Genomic DNA, 7,693 nt, shown 5'->3' with positions numbered 1-7,693 from the left:
CCTTTCAATTAAAGCAATCCTCGTAGAACAGTTCTAAAGTTTACTCATCTATTTTACATTTTTGTCATTTTTTTATATTACAAGTTAGTTATTTAAAAAATATCAGTGTAAGTTTTTAAAAATATAGATTAAAAATACTTTGTTTTCTAGTTACGGGTATCAAAAGATAAAATAAATTATAGATTAAAATAAGAGCAGCGATTCAGATTTTGCAAACATATTTGGCCGTCTTTATAATCTTATGTTAAAGTCAATGACTATTATCAAAAATTTAGAAAATAATTCAGATAAGATGGTCCAGAAATTAAATAATATAAACAAACATATTTTCAATAAAAATTTATGTTTATTACTAAAACAGGTCTTTAAAAATCTCATTTTAATTTTTTATATTGAATAAGTGTAAAAAAAAAAACTTTTAAACACATTTACTTAAAAGTCAAAAAATTACAAAATAATAAATTACCTCAAATTTCCAATATTGATATAAAACTTATGTCAGTAAAGAGACTGAAATAAATGTTAACTACAAAAATAAATAAATTACTTTAGCATGTTAGGCATATATATATATATATATATATATACAGGTCTACTCATATCTTAGTTTCAAATAATAAATTCGTTTTTTTAAATTAAGCTTTTATTTACAACTACTTAACGGTTCGAAAACAAAGTATTTTTTAAATATATATTGTTTCTTTAATTTTATCAGTACAGCCCGTTTCTGAAATGTTTACGTTACTTTGAGATATACTTCGCATGCGCGCACAATTATATCTCTATGTCTGAGTGAGTAAAGCCCACCGGCAGATCTAGTGGTTAACTCGTTATCGCAAATCAGCTGATTTGAGAGTCGAGAGTTCTAAGGTTCAAATCCTAGTAAAGTCACTAAAGACCTAGTAAAGGTTCCTTTTATACGGATTTGAATACTATATCGTGGATACCGGTGTTCTTTGGTGGTTGGGTTTCAATTAACCACACATCTCAGGAATGGTCCTTCTTTTTCTGTTTAGCCTCCGGTTAAACAGAAAAAGAAGAAGTGTTAGTACGAGGGTTCTTTGTGTTTGTGTGTGTGCTGTGAGTTAATTGAATCATAAAGTTAAAAATTGTAGATATTCAATGTTTTCAGTTCTGAGAATTATCAGTTTGCCATAAACCAGTATACTTTGAAAAAAATATGTTTAAATTTCTTAAGCAGAATAATTACAAAGCATGACCTTACAGACCAGTACTGTATACTATATTAAAATTTAAAAATATAAAGATAAAATAATGTAGGTTGACAGAGTAATACCGTTTCAAACTGCCGTCAAACTCCTGCTACATTATAATGAGATATGTAAAGCAAAACGAAAAACATTAAAGTTAAAGAAACTATATCATACTACGAGTATAAACCAGTCCTTCTTTCAGTCAATGATATTTTTAGCATATTTTTACTAATGTCTTCAGTAAAAAACCTGCACCGCTGTACAAAAGTAGTGTCTTTAATCTCTGAGGAGATTTATCGCTACATCACATCGGCCAACCTAAATTAACCATACTGTATTCCTAATTACATAAAAAAACTATCATTAATAATAATTTTATTTCACATCTCATACAAAATTTAAAAAAACGTTTTCATTAATTTCATCTTGAAAAATAATTACTTAAATTAATAAATCAGGAAAAAATAGTTTCGAATATTTTTAAAAAAGCATTATGGCCAGGCAGAGTAATGTTTTATGTGCTTAAGAATATATATATATATTTGTGTGTGCCCGCGTGTGTGTGTTCTTTTTATTTGTTTGAATTAAAAAATAAGATCTCCATCTCAGATTTATAATAATTAGTTTAAGTAAAATAGTTTAAACAAATACCCAATAATATTTTATATTTTCAAACTTTACGAATGTAACCACTTTTTCTATACTAAAATTTGGTTAAAATTTCTATATATTTTTTTTTTTTATTATTTTTTTTATTTTTATTTTAGTTAAGATACATTACAGGTTTCGAAGTTACAGCTTAAACCGTTGTAAAGCTATTTTAATTTCAAATTTATAAATTATAGATCTCCCTTTTGGATCAGAAATTAAAATATATGAACAAAATCTTTGAAGTAGATACAAAATATTGTGGAATGTATGTACTTGAAATTCGAATATTTTTAAATTCGAACAACAAAATTCTGTACGATAATAAACAATATTATGTGAACAAAAAAAAAAGTTTAAGTTCAAACGAACAAAAACTACTTTTGTCCCAGAGAATTCAAAACCAAAAATTAATATTTTCATCTTCAATCAGTTTATTTAAAATCAACCAGAAATCAGAATAGTTTTTATATACATAAAAAAATGATCAAATATTTTTAAGCGTTCCATCATCTTCTGAAATATAGAACACCTTACTGGAATGTTACACCAACTAATATTTTTTATTTCACTACTAAGTTTTTTAATGGCTAACTTTAATGTTCAGAAAAAAATGAAGTCCTGTTTTATTTATTTTCAAACTATCATTCTCTTACTTAAAATATAAAACAATAAAATAAATAAATGTATAAATTATAAGGAACTATTCCTTGTAGAAATAGAATAGATTTAGTTTCTCTTAGAAGTTCTCTTACACCAATCAGTAATTTTATATAAACACATTAATACAATAACAGTAATAGTTCGACTGATTTGTATCTATTCTCGCTTGTGCAACAAATAACGATTCAATTACAACACTGAAGATTAAACATCGAATAAGATTAAATAAATAACATTAATGTCGAGAAAACTGGCCTCTTTCATTCATTACTGTGGTTGAAATTTTTCCTCTCAAATAAGCGAATCTCTTCTTTTTTTAATAATTGAGCACTGACAATTGACCGCTAGTAGGCCTGTAGTTGGTAACTATTTTAGCCGCAGGCAAATAATAAATATTATAATAAGTTATTTAATCGTTAATATATTTCTTTATTTGTTTGGTTCTGATAGGATTTGTTAAACGAATACTGTTTTCGGCATGTTGAGGTAGATCGCTATGAAGTTATATTTTTCCTTACATATAATTCCTGTTAAAAATAAAATTATTAAATTAAAATACATGACAAAAAAAGTTACATTTATGCAAAAAGAAATAAATAATATTTTTTATAAAAGAATCATTACGTTATTCAAATTATACAAAATTTATTTCTAAAGCGTTCAACACATTCTGCTCCTTCTGTTGTTAACTTCTATTCAAAATTGGAAACTTTTTGAATATATTTAAATAAAAAGTTAATAAAAATGCTTTCAGTTTTCAATAAAACTTTAGAATTAGTAGAGCAGGTTGTTGAACGCTTGGATGCGTTCAATATACTGGTGAAGAAAACATCGATTTGAGAGAAATAAAAATTCAAAAAAGGTTTTTGAAAGAATTATTTTTATACTTTAATAAAAGAAAAAATAAGGTACGAATAAATAAAGTTTTTTTTTAACCAGAATTAGTTTGGCTTCTCTAATTTACATTTACTTTTCACATAAAATTTATTCATGAAGTGAATATCTAATTAATAATCATAAAATAAAATAATTTATTAATTATTCCAATTTACTCTTTTGATAGTCATAATCTGCAAAGCACATCAAAGTAAAATAATCATTAAAAAAGTCATAAACGCATTAAAATAATCAAAATGTCGTTTCATATTAGGTAATTGTTTTCTAAATTGAAATTAAATTATATTTAATAAAATTAAGCCTAAACATTACAAAAAATATAACGTCTAGTTATTGAAACCGCTAACTAATTGATTAGCGGTTTCATTAATTCAATAAAACCGGTGTGAAAGTAACAAATTGATTCAATAATCTATTAATTTCTTATATTTTTAATCGCGTAGGAAATAGTGACAAATGAAAAGTGTAATTATATGTTATAGATTAAAATTCTGTCATCCGTAACAGATTTGCTTCAATTCATCCCCAAATTTACCTTAGGTACTGTTGATATGGTTACTATTAATATACCACCTCTTTTAATTCCCCTAAGATTAAGGATGTGTAGATTAAGGATTTGTAGAATATTTGAATAGTACTTAGTTGACTGTTATGTACTATGCAAATATTCAACTTCAAGATAATCAACTGCAGCTTTAGCGTGTGTGCAGGTTCAGTTATAAAGCTGTAGAATGACAGACTCGTTGTTTTACGATTGACTGGACAATTTTTGGATCAGTATGAACATACTATCTCCCACTTAAAAAAAAAAAAATTAATAATATGACTATGGGTGAATATTTTAACTCTCCTGTTCACATTTGAATTATTAGGGCTTAAAATTTATTGTCGAAGAATATAACCTCTTTGCCATTAAAAAAAATGTTTAATATAAAAGAAATATAGGTGTTAATATGGTTTTACTTTCTTCGCTAAATGAAAGATACGATCGAAGGCGGGGGTTGCTCCAATCGTAGCACGCGACGGAATGCTAGAAGAGTGGCAGACAAGATGGGACCAGAGTAGAACGGGAAAATGACATGGCGCCTGATAAGAGACCTGAGGACATGGTATCTGAGGAGACATGGGGAGGTTGATTACTTTCTGACTCAGCTCCTCACGGGCCGTGGTGAATTTGGTGCCTATTTGAACAAATTTAGGCTCAGAACGAACCCAGACTGTTACTACTGCGGCGAGTGTGGACACTGTCCACACAGTGTCACACTGTGTGAGTTTTAAATTAAAACGTGTGATGGACCTAACACATTACATTTGATTGCCCGAGATGGGAGCATGTGAGAGGCGTAGTGAGGAGGGACAACAACTTTTTTTGCAGTCTTACTCCAGAGAATATCATTAACTTTATGTTTGGAAGGGAGCTACAGTAGCAGGAAGTGAGGAGTATGGCCAAGAGTATAATTAGAAAGAAAGAAGAAGAGGCCAGAAAAAGAAAACATGAGATGGAAAAAAACCTGTGACCATTATGATGTTAATGACAATGATGACCTCGAGCGTGGTTCCGCGGTAGGGAAGGGCGGACGAGAAGGGAAGTGGTCTGCTTCGGCGGGTCACCCCTGTTGAGAAGCCCAGGACCCCGGGGAACCGTTGTCCCGATGGGATAGATTCAAGATTTAAAACTACATAAGAATCTAGAGTCTAGAACAATCTATGACTTGAACAATCTATCTATCTTGATCTTGACTTGAGGGAGTACACATATCGGGGCGACCCATGCCAGTAGGTTGGGTTGTGACCAGTTTTTCCTTCCTTTGGTAGAAACACCACTCGGGGCTGTGTTATATCTTATGGACAGGTCCAGCCCCTAGTGGGGAGGAAAAAAGGTTTAGTGGGTAGAACGCAGGTTACATATGCACTTTACAACACCTTGCGGAATCTGTAAGCGAGTCTGACACTTCGTTCGTAACTGGGATTCCTCCGGTCTCGGTAAAAAAAAAAATGAAGACGAACCAAGAATAAAAATCCAACAATTAGAAAAATATGTAAATAAATTGGTTTAAAAATCTCCTTTGAAAAGACAAAATGGTTTTCCAACAGTAAAAGTAATAAAAACAAAATAATCAATGTTTTAGAAAATAATATAATTAAAAGGACAAATAATTAAATATCTATGAGAAATAATAATACCAAATGTTTTGGGAAAAGAAGTAACGCAAACTAGAGTAGAAAAATGCAAGTGGCATTTCATTTAACAAAAAACTTATAGAAAAAAAAATCCCTTTCAAAAAAGGTGAAAAGTAGACATTACAAAAAATACATTTTACCAAAAACCCTATATGGCAGAATGTTTGAAAATTTTTTTTTCAAAAATTAACATAATTAAAACAGAGGACAAAATATTAAGAAAAATTCACGGCCTAAAAATCGTCAATGGAGAATATAGGCTTAAAGCTCAGAAGAAATTTACAGAAATTTGGAAATTATAGAAACTACAATAAGAAAAAGAAGACTTAAATTTTATGGACATCTAAACAGAATGGATGAGAGAACAGACTAACTAAGCGGTTATTTACATATTTAAAAACAGAAAAACAAATATTGCATAATTTAAAGAAGTTGACAAGGATTTAAAAATAATAAATATGCGTGAAAAATAAAACAATTTTGGAAAAGGAGAAAGAAGTCTAAATCTGTGCAACATGATTCAGATGGTCCAATTGAAAGAAAAAAGAAGAAATATAGAAAAGATTGTGAAAAAGAAAAGCAAAAATTAAAAAAATTAAATATTCAGTAAAAGTAATAAAATTAATATTAATACTACAAAAAATTCGATAAATTTCTAAAGATCTAAATTACCTATTAGTTTTTATTTACTTCCATTTCAATCTTTCTCTTTCTTTTCTCTCTTTCTCTTCGGCCACGAAAAATTTTGCGGTCGTCGCCTAATTCAATACTAATAATCGTATAAAAAGAATTTTTTTTTTTTGAAAACAAGTATTTTTCAGGTGACAAAAATTTAAGAACACAATGTTTATGATGTTAAAGAAATGTAAAATTATTTTATGATGCCACAATTAAAATTCTCTTAGTAGAAGACAAAATTTAAGAATCCAGACATTATTGATAGCACCAGAACATAAAGGAATGATTTCTAATAAAAATAGATCAAGCGAATCTTTTCCAATTTTTAAAAATGTAGCATACTGCCTTTAAGATATATCTATGTTTTTAGAGTCCTAAAAGTTTTTTATAAAAGTATGTATAGATTAATGCATTTATATGTCGAGTAATTTAGGTAGGAATTATCAGTCTATGATATTTTTACCAAGATTGGAACTGTATAGAGACATTTTTATTAATTTGTAGCTGCGAAGTTGTACAATTTGTTACCTAATAATATAAAGGAATCAAGAAACTTTAGAGAATACAATGCTGTGTTATTTGTATGGTTACTAGAAATAATGAAATTGAAAATTTATTATTCCAATTTAATTACTGAAATAATTGTAAAAATAAATTATTCTTTTAGCGTTATAATATTTATAAATTATTATTATTATTTTAAGTTTCTGGCGGTGTATCCCAGAATTTCTGTTTCATTTAATAAAATGTTATTGTGATAATAACCCTCCTCACGGATTTATTAACACTTTCACACAAGTTACACCTTTTGTTATATTGCAGAAATTGTTTTATGGATTCTCTTTTTATTAGTAATATTATTAAAAATAAAAGACGTTATTGTATTACTGTTTGTAATTATGTATGAAAGTAAGTAATAAATACATAAAATACTGGAAAAATTTCATAACAATAAGTGCAGCAGTTCTACAGTTGTAAGGAATTAATTATGATTAATCTAAATTAAAATCTTACCTCTAACTTAAGAAACTATTTACCGCTGTACTCGTGAGGAAAAACTGTTTGCTTGGCAATTACTGGGTCAGGATTCACTTTTATTTAAATAATTTAACATTAGAAAAAACTCGTTTTAAACATTCTTATTTTCTTTTTAAATGAAAATTGGGGTTCCCAAGCTCCTTCCAGAAGAAACTTCATCTTTATTTACTGTTTGTGGATTTAATTTGAAAAAAATAACATCTTTAACAACTATATATAAAATAATTTTGAAAATTTTAATCGGGTACATCACTTTCTCTTCTTCTTCAGGAAAACAGTGTTATTGTGATTTGCATTCGAAAAATAAATTTTATAAAACTTTCAAAGGATAAAATGAGGTAAAAGTTATTTTAATCACTTTTCCTTCGAAACTA

The 7,693-nt window shown here is 28.1% G+C and overlaps 1 protein-coding gene across 2 annotated transcripts in view; it reads right to left on the bottom strand.

Annotated features, from left to right (window-relative positions):
- Positions 1–581: 581 nt before the first annotated feature.
- The window catches only part of LOC142322380 (growth arrest-specific protein 1-like), a 69,586-nt gene continuing 62,474 nt past the window's right edge, over positions 582–7,693 (bottom strand). For both annotated transcript variants that reach the window (XM_075361398.1, XM_075361399.1), the window contains exon 5: positions 582–3,052. The gene's annotated coding sequence lies outside the window, so the exon portion shown is untranslated. The remainder of the gene's footprint in view (positions 3,053–7,693) is intronic.

This window comes from Lycorma delicatula, chromosome 3 (genome assembly GCF_047948215.1).
Source record: "Lycorma delicatula isolate Av1 chromosome 3, ASM4794821v1, whole genome shotgun sequence".
NCBI classification, from domain to species: domain Eukaryota; kingdom Metazoa; phylum Arthropoda; class Insecta; order Hemiptera; family Fulgoridae; genus Lycorma; species Lycorma delicatula.
Note: the sequence above shows the minus strand (reverse complement) of the source record. Positions and strands in the feature narration are given on the sequence as shown.